The 14,891-nt window shown below is 50.6% G+C and overlaps 1 protein-coding gene across 2 annotated transcripts in view; it reads right to left on the bottom strand.

The window, feature by feature from the left end:
- Positions 1–14,891, bottom strand: part of ELFN1 (extracellular leucine rich repeat and fibronectin type III domain containing 1) — a 110,977-nt gene that overhangs the window by 36,528 nt on the left and 59,558 nt on the right. The gene's annotated exons all lie outside the window — the stretch shown is intronic.

The raw sequence follows: 14,891 nt of genomic DNA on the forward strand, positions 1-14,891 counted from the left end.
CGCCGACCCAGAGCCAGGCACTCGGCTTGAGCAGGTGGGAGAGTGGAGCTGGTGGAGCGAACACTATTTTATCTGGGTCTCAGTCCCTGAATCAGAGGGCTGGGCAGCATTAGCCATTACTGATCTGGAGCCAGCATCTGAATGACTGCAGAAGAAACTCACACTCACTGGATCCCTGCCTGGGCACTGTTTCAGGCACAGCTGCCAGCAGGCTTATGCAGTTGGCCTGTCCTGTGTTATGATCAGAACAAGTGACGTGGGACTGACAGTGTCCCACAGCCCTGGCCACACCAGCAGTTACCCTGAGCACAGTGCTGGAGTAGCCATACCCTTGGAGATGGGGCTAAGAGGGTCTTCCCTCTACCGGAGTCCGAGTGTGGCCTCTGGGGAGGAAACATGGACTTGTAAGGTTGACCTACCAAGTGATGCTGATTGCTCCATGTTGGAAGTTGTCTTTCTGAGTGCAGCATGCAGGATCAAATGTTACAGAGAGATAAGAAAGGTGCAGCCTTGGAGGTGGAGGAGAAAGGAAAGGAACAAAAACAATTTAATAATGAATATATTATGTAGACATGTCATGCCTCTTGCCTGCTGGCATGGATTAATATCCATAAATCAAAGAGGAAGGGACTGTTTTTAATGCTGGAGATGGAGGCTGGTCCTCAGAAAATTGCTAAGGGGGCATTAATGAGGAGAGACATCTGGGAACGGCTCCAGGTGCATTGGCTGCATGCACAGGAAACTCTGCAGAACCGTTGTCAGCTACAATTTATTCCTGTGCTGTGGACACATGTGGTCCATGAGGACAGAAGTGTGGGGACCATGGGTCCCCATGTGCAGGCATTGGTCAAGCTCAGGAGGAAGGTGGATGGTCCCTTGGTTCTCTGCTCCACAAGGCAGCTCCTCGCCTCGCTTTCTCCAGGGCTGGGCTTGCACACCAGGAAAGCTGGCCCCATCTTTTGACTTCGCTCAGCAAAAGGGTCCACACGGACTAAGTGACAGGACAGTCTCAGCCTGTGAAAGCCAGGAGCCAAGACTAAGGTTGGGCATGCTATTACATCTGTCCTGCCTCTGCCAGGCATGCAGTCACCAGAGACAAGTCAGGGACAGCATTACCTCACAGCCACCACAATTGCTGTGACCCAGAGAATAGGGAGCAGCACCTCTTCCTGCTGTTCAAATAAGCATCGGATCAGCCAGAGGTAAGGACAGCCCCTTGGTACTAGAAGGAGCCCTCCAAATGTGAAAGAAGGAGCTCTGACATTACACGGAGGGGACACAGGGCAGAGGTGCAAAGCACAGAGCATCGCTCTATGACATTTCTGGAACCCACCCTCAGGGTGGCTGGTGGGCATCTGGGCAAGAGGCAACTGCCCCATTGAGCAGGAATGAGCCCCAGCACATTAATCAGGCTCTGCCCTCCTCGAGATGTTTCACTTTCAGCTGTGCAAGGCCCCTTCCAGGACTTCAGAAGGACAGTAAAGTCAGCGGAGATGACACAGCACAACCTTTCACATCCCCGGGAGGGCTCTGCATGATGGGGGCTGCTGTCGGGAAGGGGGCGGGGGTGGGGGGTGTCACTTCTGCTGTCGATATTTTTTACTAAGGAGAGGGTATTGAGTGCCAGGATTTCATTGATCACATTTCATGTGCATTTTAAAAACCCTTCCAATCTTCACTTTTTAAGAACATCACCCTCACCTTCTTCTCTCCCACCTGCCCTGTAATCTGGCACTGGTGGCCTCCCACGCCTGCTCTCCCTCTGCCCTTGCTGGGACCACCTCCTTCCACTTGCACTGACCCACTTTAGCCGTCGTATTTACAGCTGAGCGGCTCACCCAGGGAAAGAGACTGGATTCACAGAATAAATTTGCAGAGCCAGGGAGCCAGCCGGGGACGAGTGAGCAGAAACAGTCTCCGGGAGAGAGACACCCACACCCGCGCACACAGGGAGAGGCGAGAAACCTGCCAGGGAGATGACTGGGAGCAAAGGATGCTAAGAAAGCGTATGTCTGCAGTACAAATGGATCAGAGGGGGAAAGGGAAAAGAAAACAAGGCAGGAAAGCAGCGAGGGAGGGAAGGGCATGGCAGAGAGGGGCACAGGGCAGCAGGAGGGAAGCCCACCAGCTGGCCAGGGAAATGAACCCCGTAATGGCATGGCTACTATTTTTCAGGTTGCACTGCAAGGGAAATGTGTGATTTGGGAGAAAGCTTGGGCCTAGCAGAGGGGAAATCTGCTACCAGGAGGGTGACAAGGGACGTGGGAAGGGCAGGACAGGGAGCAGGGAAGTTACTGGCTTGGAGGAGGGAAGGCGGAGGCTTGGAGGATCTCGAGGGTTGCAGGGACTGAGCTGTGCAGAGGGAAAGGAGGGATGGAGGAGGCTGAGCATCTGGAGACGCCTCAGAATTTCAGGGCTTATTTAAAATGAACAGCCAGCTGCTCGGAGGTTCACCTCTCATCTGACGGAGCAGCCCCAGCTCCCAACAGCGGAGCAGGAGGAGGTGCTGTCCTGAGGTCCCGACGGAGGGATGGAAACCCCAAGCACAAGATCCAGAGGGTTGCTACAAGCAATCCCACGTGGCGACATGAGAAAGCCATGCTGGGGCTGAGCTCACAGGCAGACAGGCTTAGCCCTTGGAGAGCGGAGAATCGCTGTCTGTCTGTGTCTGTCTCTGTTTTCCCTGATTTTATTGTGTTTTGTTTAATTGAATCACACACACACATGCACACAAAGCCCCAACTCGTGGTGTAAAGCCTGTAAGGAAACGAGCAGCAAATTAACGTTCCAGGAGGAGCGATGCCGAGCAAACACATGACGCTCGGCACGAGCCGCAAGCAGGAGGGAGCGAAGTAGCAGGAGGAAAGGGGGAAAGAGGAGAAACCTGCAGAGGGGGAAAAGAGAGCTGCAAGAGGGTTTTCCAGGGGGAAACGGAGCTCAAAGGAAGCAGAACAAGGGAAGGAGGAAAACCCAAGAGGTGAAGGAAGAGGGCAGCACAGATGATGCTGGTGTTACCTATAAGGTCAAACTCTCCCTGATCCCTGTGCGGAGCAGTCCCAGAGATCCTTTGCTGCTCCAGAGGTCTCCTGCCCAAATATGAACAAAACACCCCTCTGGACATAGCACCCTAGTCCACCTAGGCCTCTGTCATGACCTGCTCAGCCTCTCTTGGCATGGCGATCATACCCCTCTCAGCCCTCGGCCCAGACAGGACTCCCACTCCCCTTCCTCTTGTGATGTCTGGTGTACCTGTAACTCCGCGCAAGATGCTTATCCTCAGGAAAATATCGGATACTGAGGAATGATGGACACGTGGGGTGAGACCATGATGTGCTGGGGGATGTGCTCCAGCACTCCCCAGGCTCCTCATCCCCAGGGAGCAGCACCCCAATGGCACCGTCCAAACCCTGGATGATGGGTGCAGCTCCCAGCCCAGCCAGAGTCGGCAGACTGGCAATCTCCTTTGCTGTGACCACAGTGCAGAGGGCAGGGACACCAGAGGGGAAGGAGAATCTCCAGGCCAGAGGGTTGACTGTGCAGAAAGGCGGCTCTCTGGCTTCTCCTCATCTCCCAGCTCACCCCTGCTCACAAGGTGACAAGAGGTTGTGCAACGCTGATCAGCCACTCCATGAGATGATGAGATGCTCTTCGGCGCTGGAGAAGTGCAAGGTTAAAGGACGTGAGCATCCTGTCAAGGCTTGCTGTGACAGGCCTCACATTCAGCTATGAACCCACTCTGGAAACCAAGACATTTATTCAAAGGAGCAGCAGCACTGCACACACACCTGCCTGTGTGAAGGAGAACTTCAAAAGGGCTGACAGTCATGGAGCCTAGCAGTAACCTTTGGCTAATTAGCTGTCTTGATTTCCTTGTAGTTTATTTTTATACTTCTTGGGCCCTGAAATGCATTTACTGTAATGTCAGAAAGGTCGTGGTAAATACAAAGCTTCTGAGCAATAACTATATCCACCCCACCAGGCTTTTGGGACTGATAGCTACAGCCAGGCTTGGGGCAGACAGGCTGGCAATGCTTTTGTCTTGCACGGGACTTACTGAGACTGTGCTGGTGGCAATGATAAAGGGTCCTGGGGCAAAGCAGGTATCTGCGTGGAGCACATCGATCACAGAGGAGAGGGCACGTGTAAAATTGCTTTCCTGGGCATAGGTGGTGGTGCATAGGTGCTAATCATAGATTAGCAGGAAAGACATAAGGATGCAAAGCCATGAGCCAGCTCAAGAAGGAGAGGTGAAGTCAAGGAAAGCAGTGAAGACTGGAAAGGTGGGAGCGATGCGGAACCTGCAGCGAGGAGGAGGTGGGACCCCACCGCTCAGCTGCTGGAGGAGCTCACAGCCCCAGCTGACACCGCCTCCATCCCAGGAGCTTCCTGCACTCCACAGACCGGAGCAGGTTTGCATGTCAGCACTGACGACTTCCATTTGGCCAAAGTGTTGGGGTTAAGCTGAGGGTGACCACAGCCTGAGCTACTCTTGCGTCTCTCCATAGGGGCATGCAGGCCAGCAGCTTGCAGAGCATCTGCCTCCCACCACCTCCTGTGGGCTCTGGACCCGGAGCTGGGCAGAGGTGTGAGACCAGGCTGAGCTGCACCATCAGGAAATGCAAAGGGCAAGAAAACGGCTTCATTATCTCTGTGCTGTGATCTCCAGCACAAACCACTCAATATGTGGCTCCCCTTGGACTGTGCACAGCGAAGATCAATGGAAGGAAACCAGAGAAGAGACCGTTGCATTAATGATCAGAAGCAAAGCAATGCTCCTCTGCCCCCAGATCAGCGATACGCTGGTGAGGAGACCTCTGAGTACCTGCAGATGGGTGGCAGGCACCCAGCACTTCAAACAGCCTTCCCCCCTCGGCTGCCGCTCTGCCTGCCTGGCTGGGTGTCAGTCTTCAGGACTGCCCCGGGTACCAGTCGGAGAACTCGGTGCCAATTAAAATCCAGGCTGTTGTATCCTTTGAACTGCAGAGAAACAAAGCCCATGAATTCAACCTTTGCCTTTTTTTTTTTCCAAATGATGTCAGGAGTTGAAGAGACAGAACAGTGCTGAGTGCAATTGCTGTCAAAAGCTGCTGGCTGTTTCAACATGCTGCTTGAACTCCACTGGCGGAGGCTGTGCTGGAGTCGGTAGCCCAGCCGCTTAGCTCCAGATCTTTAATTTTAAGGGTCAAATCATTATGAACTCTCTCAGGGAAGTTAATAGGAAGTTTACTTTTGTCTCAGCTATGTAAAATCACCAAGAAATTCCCAACTGCCCATAGTGATACACTGTCCCATCTCCAATCCCAAGCATTCCTTCCTATGAGTCAAACTCATGTTATATTTTCATTTTCAAACCCACTCTTACAATTAAAGCTTATGCTGTCTGATCAGAACCAAATGTCTCGGATGACTGGCAATAAGACAAAGGGCTTGATTTCGGGGCTGACATCAGCCAGCACTCAAATCTGAGTCTCCCCATTTCTTCTGCTGAGATTCAGGTATTTCAGGACTGAGCTCTCTGCTGGGATGATGCACCTGCATCTTTGCAGCACAAGGCGCAGCACGGCTCCGTTCAGCCCCTCGGTGTGCAGCCGGTTGGGCCCTGACTGCACCAGCAACTCTCTTTGGCTACCGCCCAAGCACCTTAAAAGCCCTTTGCAGCTCCCTGAACCAACAACCTGCACCTGGGTTGCTTTAAAGGATGAATACCATGGGCGCAGTTTCAAATCATCTTACTGACCGTAAGGCCTGTGAGCAGAGCAAGGCACTTTGCTACCTCTAGTCTTCAAACTGCACACAGAAATGATGGTGAGCAATAAGCAGCGAAGGTTTCAGCGACAAGAAAGGAGTTATTACGTTGCTCCAAGCAGGCAAGGAGGGACCTGCAGCACCGAGCCTTCATCCCCGTCAGCTCTTTTATTGCCTGTCCCCATATACCTCGGACAGACGTGGGGGACATCTGTGTAATGTGAGCTCTCTGGCATGGCCAGAGCCATGGCATGACGCAGGGACTCTTTAAAGGAGTTGATACCATTCAGGAAAGGAAGGCCCTGAGCTCGTAGGTCACGCATATATATGTGCGTATACATTATTTATACCCTCCACATGACAGCTGCTGGCTGTATCTAGACTCTCTCCACTGACGCCTCTCTCTGAGTCATGGCTGCGTAAAGCTCCTTGACAGACCTGGAGGATGAGAGACGTGGTAAAATCCCAAACATGAGTATTGCATCAAAGGTGCAGTGATTATCAGAGCACAGATAAATAACAGCTTCCTCACAATTTCGGGGGTGGGGGGAGAGCTAGGGCTGTCTAACCACCCTCCTGGAGCTTTCATCCTGGGGAGGTGGCAGTAGTGTGGGGTCCAGACCCAGGGACACAGTGTGCCTGTGCTCGTGGCTCCAGGGCCAGTCCTAGATGCTGTACGGGGTGCATTGAGGGTGTCTGTCCACGCTGCTGGCAAAGGCGCTGGGGAGCTTGGTGAGGAGCTGGTGGGTGGATTTGAGTGGGATTTCTCCTGCATGGAGAGCTCTGACAGTCCTCCACACACGCCTGGCTGCGTAAATGCACTGAGTCTGGCTGGGATGGAGCTGATTTTCCCCATAGCAGCCCTCATAGTGCTGTGCTTTATATTGGTAGCTAGCAGGGTGTTGGTAACACACCGGTGTTTTGGCTACTACTGAGCAGTGCTCACACAGCATCAAGGCCGTCTCTCCAACATTTCCACCACCACCACCAGTAGGCTGGGGGTGGGCAAGGTCTTGGGAGGCGACACAGCCAGGACAAATGACCCCAACTGACCAAAGGGATATTCCATACCATATGATGTCTGCTCAGCAACAAAAACCTGAGAGAAAGGAAGAGAAAGGGGGGGCATTCGTTATTTATGATGTTTATCTTCTGGAGTAACCACTATGCATAGTGAAGCCCTACTTCCCAGGAAGTGGATGGACATCACCTGCTGATGCGAAGTAGAGAATACATCTTTTGGGTTTTTCCCTTTGCTTCTGCACATAGCCTTTTGCTTTTGCTTTATTAAACCACCTTTATCTTGACCCATGAGGGGTTTTTTTCCATCTTATTTTCTCCCCCACTGTCCTGCTGAGGATGAGAGTGATAGAGAGGTTTGGTGGGCACCTGGTGTCCAGCCAAGGTCAATCCACCACAGTAAGTCACTCTTTGTCTGGCTGGCAGGAGAAAGCCTCATGTGAGACTTTTAGAGGATGTTGTATGCAAATGGGGGGAGGTTGCCCCACATACCCTCACGGACGGGCTGTGGTGAGCCTGAGCCTGTGACACTATGCAGTGCAACATGAAGAAGGGTGGCTGGGACAGTACCAGAAACCCAACCTGCCACTGCATCTCCCCTCTCCTGATGATTTTCCTTCTCTCATTACCATCTTCCTCATTTTCCCAGGACTTTGGCCTGCTCTGAAACTGCCACTGTGCCAAATGCGGGAAGGATACAGGAGCATCCCGATGGATGCAACAGCCAACAGCAGGTGCCTTCCATTACAACAGGCATTCACATTTACAGACACTATTTCAACCAGCCCTTGAGGTTGGACAGGAGCTTTTCCAGCCATGCAATGCCGGAGTCCAGCTCTGGGGGACAGCTGCAGCTGCGAGGAATCAGAGCCCATGTACAGCCCTGCCCAACACCACCGGGCTCCAAGGCCTGGAGACCATCACAGGGTAAAGATAGCCCCATCCTACCCACTCTGGGAACAGGGACAAGAAGCAAGACATTGGGGAGGATCATTACTTTCATAGTGGGTTTGCTAGCAGGGAAATCTGCTCCTTCCAACTCCACCTCTCTGCAGAGTCAGCGACCCCCCCCCCCCATGCATTACATTTTATCCTATATGTGCTCAGCAATTTCCATTGGGAGTAGGGACACTGAAGCACAGAGAAAGAGGAGAATAATATCTTATCTTTCTTTAATCCCCACCATCCCAAAGGATCTCAGTGCCGTTTGCTTTACTTTCTATATGTATGCACAGTTAATTAGCATTACCACAGAACTGCAGGTATTCTCAGACTTAGTAGAGGGAATATCTTGTAATAGGAGGGTAAGCAAATTGTTTCTGCTGTTTCTATTACAGCCAACTTTGATTATCCAGGGTAATGGGATAACAGGGACAAAGCAAAAACATGGATAACATGAAACCTATGCAAATTAAGCTAGAAAAAATTGATGCTGAGAGTAATGGAGGAAAGAAAGGTCAGCGATACTGATTAAGGAGCATGAAGATCCCTGCGCTAGCACTGCCCTAAGCTCATAAATCCATGCACGACGGTACCTGAACACAGTAGTTATGCAGCAAATCTATAGGGTCTGTCACTATGCAGGGGAAGCAGAGACATCCCCTGCACAGTAAAGCCAAGCTGCAGCAGAGGGAGGCGAATTGCATTAAAGCTGAGCATTTCAAAGCCTCCATGTGAGGGATTTGTCATTAAAATGAATAAGATTTGGGCACTCAACCCACCTCCTCCCTACATGAGCAGGAAGAAGCCCATTTTAAAGGTCAGCATCTTAATGGCTTTCGCTGTGTATATACCAGGATAACTCCTCTCCAAACAGAAATCCAGCACCTGCTCGGTGAGCCACAGCCACTGTTTGAAGGAGCATGACAAGAGCATCCATAGCTGAGGAGGTACAGGTATACAGATGAGTATAGCTTCTCTGTTAAAGCAGGAGGGGAGAGGCTAAGAGGAGAGAAGAGCTGTCTCCAACCGCATCTCCTTGCAATATGGCCCAAGTTGAGTAAAGGAAACAGCACTTGAGTTGCTCTGTAGTCTCGGCAAAGACCGGATTCACTCTGCTCTGCCAAAGTGGATTTTCAAATCCTCGGCACCAACATCGTGGAGGCAGCTCTGAAAAATCTCTGGTGGTGGGTGGATAAAAAGGGCACCAGTGGAGATGAGACAGAAAGAAGAGAGGGAGGAATCTTAGAGGAAGATGAACCTTCTTAATTTTATTGATTTAACCCAAAGAGAGAACAGTAGGGGGAAATTTATGCCATTTAAATGCAAACCGGCAATAAAAATAATCGTTAGAGTCATAATCTCAATCTGTTAGCATTTTATGTAGAAATGAGCTTAATGGGAAATATCTTCCATGTAAACTATTTGCATTTACTTACTACGAATGAGCCTCTTAAATATAATTCAATCATTATCACAGACTTTTTTTAAGGGGTTGTTTTCAGTCCTCAGTTCTTTAAAGTGCCTGATGATTCCACAGCCCCCATTGAGCCTGACTTGGAGAAGCTGCTGGCCCATCCCAGCTGTGAGCCGGTGTCCTTATCCTTGTAGATATTCCTGTTTCCATACTGGAAATACATGTGGATTTTGACAGCAGTTAGAAACCATCACTCTTCACCCAAATGATGCTGAGATTTTGTGACTGGCCAAGGAAGCTGCAGCACTCAGATCTTGGGACCTTTGACTGAGGAAAAGTGACTTTAGAGCATGTTTCCAGACCCTTCCTCTTCCAGAAGTGGGAACCACCTGAAAATCTTTCTTAAGTTTCCCTCTTGTAAGAGAGGAGGAAAATACGGCTTGTTCCCTTTGCAGAGGAGCAGCAGGGCTGGCAGCCTGGGTGGGATGGCTCCCCTGGTGCAGGAGGGTAAATTGGACGTGTCCGCCTGCATCTCAGAAGGAGCTTTTCTGGCCAGTGCCTTGTCCCCAAGATCAGTCCCCGCGGGGACACGGTGCTGCCCACGTGCAGGTGCTCAGGGGAGGTCACCGGCCCTGTGACTCCCACGCCACGCGCATTTCAGCCACAAAGAAAGAAATAAATACCCTCTTCTGCCTGGGGACACCTTTTAATCTTCTTGCTAGATTTTCATACACTAGTCCGGAGCCTCAGCTGGGCCAGGCACGATCTCATTTAGCATCCCATCCACAGGGCTCTGCTAAACCAAGGCTGCTATTTTATGCCACGTGCTCGTAGGGGCTGGGGCCACACTCGTTCCAGGCACAGAGGGGTTCCCACCACCCCGCAGCAGCCCATACCCTGCTCCAGAGAGGAATACATCCCATGGAGGTGGCCACCTGGACCAGCATCCCCAGCAGCTCACGAGCCCCTCGCAGACCTGCTGTGGCAGGATGGTTGCAGGTGCTGGCGCAGCGGCTCTCCGGGAGCCAGGCAGCTGCCAGGGTCCTGTGCCAGGGGCTGCATCAGCAGAAGCCACCACAGCTCTTGGAGGGGGTCTGGCCCCATGTCCACAGGCTGGGGAGCTGATCCAGCCCCCGATGCACTGCTCATTGCCAGGTCTCCAAGCGCACACCGGACCTCACGCTGCGTGGGTAATTCAGGCTCGCAAGGGGGTTATTAAAATCCATTCAAAGCTAATGTCAGTCATTTCGGTGTTAATGTCAGTGGCTGAGAGGCACAGCAGGAGCCGGGGGGAGAAGGACTTTGATTTCCCCACTTTAATTTCCAAGCGGAGTGGGCTTGGCGGGCAGCGGTGGGAGATGGGGAGCGAAGGCGGGTGGGAGCATGTGGTGCTGCATCTCATATCGCAGACAGGTGGGAGTCACGGTTTAATCCCATCAACCAAACATTTCACTCCGTGTTTTACTTGACAGCATCTATCCCTTGCCGGCCGTTTCGGAAGCACGTTAGCTGCCCAGGCCCCAGCAGGTGAGTCTGCCTGAGCCTTCAGCTCCAGCGCAGCGGCTGGAAAGGGGCTGATGGTGCTGCTCTGCACCAGACTCCATCAGGTCTGGCAGGTGGGATCGGGCACTGCACCCAGGCACTTCCCCTCGGGTGCATTTGGGGGTTCCAACCTCTTCCCCCAAGTTTAGCCTTGGGTCTGTGCTGACTCACAGCCCCTCAAACCCTTTGGGGTGAAAGCGGGGCTGGAATTTGTTCATATTGCTCAGACCAGCCCCTGGAATTTGAAAAGAGACGGGTAATTTCAGGATGTGGTTGCCATCACACAGGCTAAGATAAGAGTAATCGGAGCTTTGGGCCATAAGCCGATTCCTTGTGAGTCTCAGGAAGGAATTAGCCCCATCTCCTCCATCCTGTGCTGCCCAGCAGCATTTGCACACATGGGAGCACACCTGGCGGGGGGCTGCACCATGGGGGGACACACGTCCCAACACTTGCCAGAGACTGGGTGACAAGGACACTGTGCAGGCAGTTCAAAAGTCCCATGAGCAGAAGGAGGGGCATGGAGAGCAGCAAAAATCTGCTCTGACCATGGCCCACAGGGCAGGTATTGCCCTACCTCCTTGCACAGGCACGGCGGTGCTGGGACCCCCGAGGTGCCATGCTGCTCTCCCTCCATCCCTGGGAGGTCCCTGCTCTGTTTCTTCCCCAGTTTCAGCATCTGTTTGCAGCGGGCATTCCTCCACGTTGGCTGAGAAATGCATTGGAGTCTCTTAATAGCTCATCCTGGCTGGAAGCTTTTCCTCGTATGTAAATACTATGTGTATAACAGTCGCCTTATTTCATACTATGGAAGTGCATCGGATGCAGCTAACCTACTGAAGATGGCTTAAATGATCTGAATTTAACATTTGGTTATGTAGCCTGAAGATTTCATTGCGTTCGTAGGTTAGAAGGCACTGTAACTGTAGTCTGACCTCCTGGATAGTGAATTTTACCCAGGGATTTAAAGCAAGTCTGACCATTAAGCTCCATCCTTCTGACAGACCAAAGTTAGCCTGGTTCATAAGCAAGAGGGGTGGCTGCTGGAGGCAGACTGATCACCAGTCACCTGAATACCAAAGACCAAAATGTTGACCAGCATCTCTGAAGGGCAGCAGGTCCTGGCTGACGATACTGCCACAAACGTGTTATTTTGCTTTAGTTTGATTTCTGAAATTAAGGTAACAAACGGTTCTGAGGTCGGCGCTAGTATTCAAAAGCAATACTGGTACCGCTTTTTTTCACCTAGAAGAGTGCTGCTATTTGAAAATCAACAGTATTAGAGAAAAGCGAAACTCTAGTGCTTGTGAGTGGTCAGCCAGATGGGTCGATGAGGTGATTTAGGATGACAGGACCGCCAAGGACATGTGTGGCACCAGCAGCCCCAAGTCCCATCCCATGTCCCTGCCCTCCCACCTCGGTGCTGGGGTGGCCAGGGGAGGTGGGAAGGAGCCACGTCTCCCTGTGGCCGGCATCTGGTGCCATGTGGCAGGTAACCAAGCAGCTGAGAGTGGGCAACGATTTCTTTTGCCAGTTTTCTAATTTATCTAATGAGCAAGAAAATAAATCAAGCTGACAGTCACCCAGGTGGTTTTGAGCCTCGGCTCCTCACAGTCCCCTTGTTCTTCCAGCCCATTTTATAACGGGGTTATAACCCGAGGACACGGCAATAACTCCTGCTATAATCTTTTCTTTACTAACGTCACATAGCAGATGGAGTCATTTAGAGGTGCTCACGTTTAAATGAGTGGCTTGCCCTGAAAGGGACAGAGCTGGGGCTGCTGGCAAGGTTTTCAGGATCGTTAGCCTAGAAAATGCTTAGCAGGGGAAGCAGTTGGCAGGCAGATTTCACGGACATGGCGCCGGCATCCTCTGCCAGCAAAATTACAAGGCTGAAATCCTGGAGCTGGATGGGGCCAAACTGTTCGCAGCAAACAATTTAATTGATGAATGAAGCGAATTGCCCAGGAGATGATTCTCAGTCATCTGCTCATTGCATGAAGCCACGTGGAGAAGGGTCCGTGCAGTCGGGTGTCACCAGCCACCTTCCCACATCAGGGATGGGTTGGCCAGGGCTCCCCATCATGTGGACCTTCACCAGAGTCACCTGGGCACCTGCTCCCCAGCTGAGCAACCCAGTGCTGCAAGCACAGCTACCTCCAGACTTGCCAAGCCAAAGAAGTTATGCTTCCCTACAAATTTTACTGTTCTTAAGCCTTAGTGGCCAGACCAATGATGGGACCATGCAGAAGATCTCAGCATTGGCTGTTTGAAAGGAAGCCTACATGATGTGAAGAAGAACGGCACCAACCTAAACAGCAACACCTGCTTTTCAGCTTCTGCAAGAAATTCGGTGGCAATCTCAGAGGACTCTCCTCTCCAGCTGCCTGACCCCCTGCACAATGCTGCACAGACTACCTTCATAAGCTCCTTTCATTTGGTCTAATAAAGTAAATTAGCTCTCCAGCTCTTCCAAGGAGAATAGCCATGAAAATGTACATTGAGATGAATGCTTGCAACCCTTGAAAATACTTCTTGTTTGTGAAAAGACTTCTGAGAAATGAATAGAAGGGACAATAATTACCAAAGAAGGGGGAAATATTTTTCATGCTGGCTGGGCAGCATTTGACCCAGCCCTCGCAGAGGTTGGGGAGAAGAAGGAGGGAGGAGGCAGGGAGCTGAGACATTAATGGCAATCATTGTTCTGCGGGGAGTAATCTCTCACAGTGTCCACGGAGACCAATCCTAAATTATTCAGCCTAATAGTTCTCAAAACAAACTCTTATTCTGCTCCTTTGTGGCAAGCATGGAGCTTTCTCTGCAAGTTCCATTTTACATCTTTGGTAACTCAGTGCTGGATGGTATAACACTCAATTCTGAAAACCCTACAGGAGCCTTTGATGCAAGCATCTTCGAGACACAGGGCTTATCAGCTCAAATAACACAACTGTCTTTTATCCTTTGTGTCCCAAGCCTCCTGTTTTGGCACTTATATTTGTAATTCATTGCCTGGCTCTGGGTCTGGATCCATCAGGACAAGCAACGCTGTCTATCTGTCTGCATTGCTGAGATATTTGTGTCTGCCTGGAGGCAGAGCATCTAAGCTCTGCTTAGCTTCAATAATGCTTAGGTTCCTAATTGGTTAAAAGTCACTTTGGAAAGGGGGTCTTAAGAGCTGTAGACTTGTAGGTGCTTACAAAATGACTACCCCCAGGCCAGGCTGTCCATCTTTCCCTCCCTCCCTCCCATCAGGTGCTGTATCCTCTCAGTCCCTTCTGGCCTTCAGAGATGCCCGTGCACCTCCAGCACCGCGGTTTCTCCCTTCCAGACCAGCTCCAGCCCATGGACCCGCACATCTTTCACCAGCACTGCGTTTTCTTCAAAAAAGGACAAATGAGGTGGAAGAAGAAAAGGTGAAAACACGATAATAGCTGTGGGAAAAGGCCGCTGCTATAGACTTGACAATGCTGGAAATGGAGGCTCAGAGAAAAGTTTTTTCTCCGAAAATTACTCTTTTCAATCGCAACAGCACACTGAAGAGAAGTTTTAAGCACACTTTTTAACACCTTTTGTACTCAAATTCCAAATTCACCTGTCTACCCAAGCAATAACAGAAATAATCTTTTTTTATCCAGCTGTACATTTTGCTATAGAAATTTGTTTCCATTAAACTATTCCCTTTTGTCCTCTTAAAAAGCATATTTTAAATAATAACAGTGTAAAAAAAAAATTATACACTACCTAAAAAACTCAACCCTGTCGACTGTGCACTTTTATACAAAAGTTATCTCTTTCTTTCGACGGATTGATGAAAACCCTTTTCATAATGTCAAGGTGGAGATGAGAAAGAGGGAGAAAATTCCTGAGTGCCCAGCACAGCTAGTCATTTCAACAGGAAACACATGGCAAAGTCGGGTCTTAGAAAACTAAATTACAGCACCAACATGAACCTGATGTTCTCTTTCTGCTTTGTAAAACACAATTTTGTAGAAGTTGGGATAGAGGCACATATTGCACTTCTCATCTGGGGAAGAAAGTACATTTTTTCCATATTCTTTAAATCTTAACAGGAGAATGTGAATTCAGTCTTTAAAAGTAAAAATAAAAATTATAACTATGATAACTTTCACTGCTACCACACTTCCAGGAGTGCAGGAGCCGCAGCTCAGCCATTCAGGGTTTCCCCGGGAAGGTCCCCAGCTCTCAGCAGAGATCACCCCAGGAACAA

Source organism: Grus americana, chromosome 15 (genome assembly GCF_028858705.1).
Source record: "Grus americana isolate bGruAme1 chromosome 15, bGruAme1.mat, whole genome shotgun sequence".
Classification (NCBI taxonomy): Eukaryota; Metazoa; Chordata; class Aves; order Gruiformes; family Gruidae; genus Grus; species Grus americana.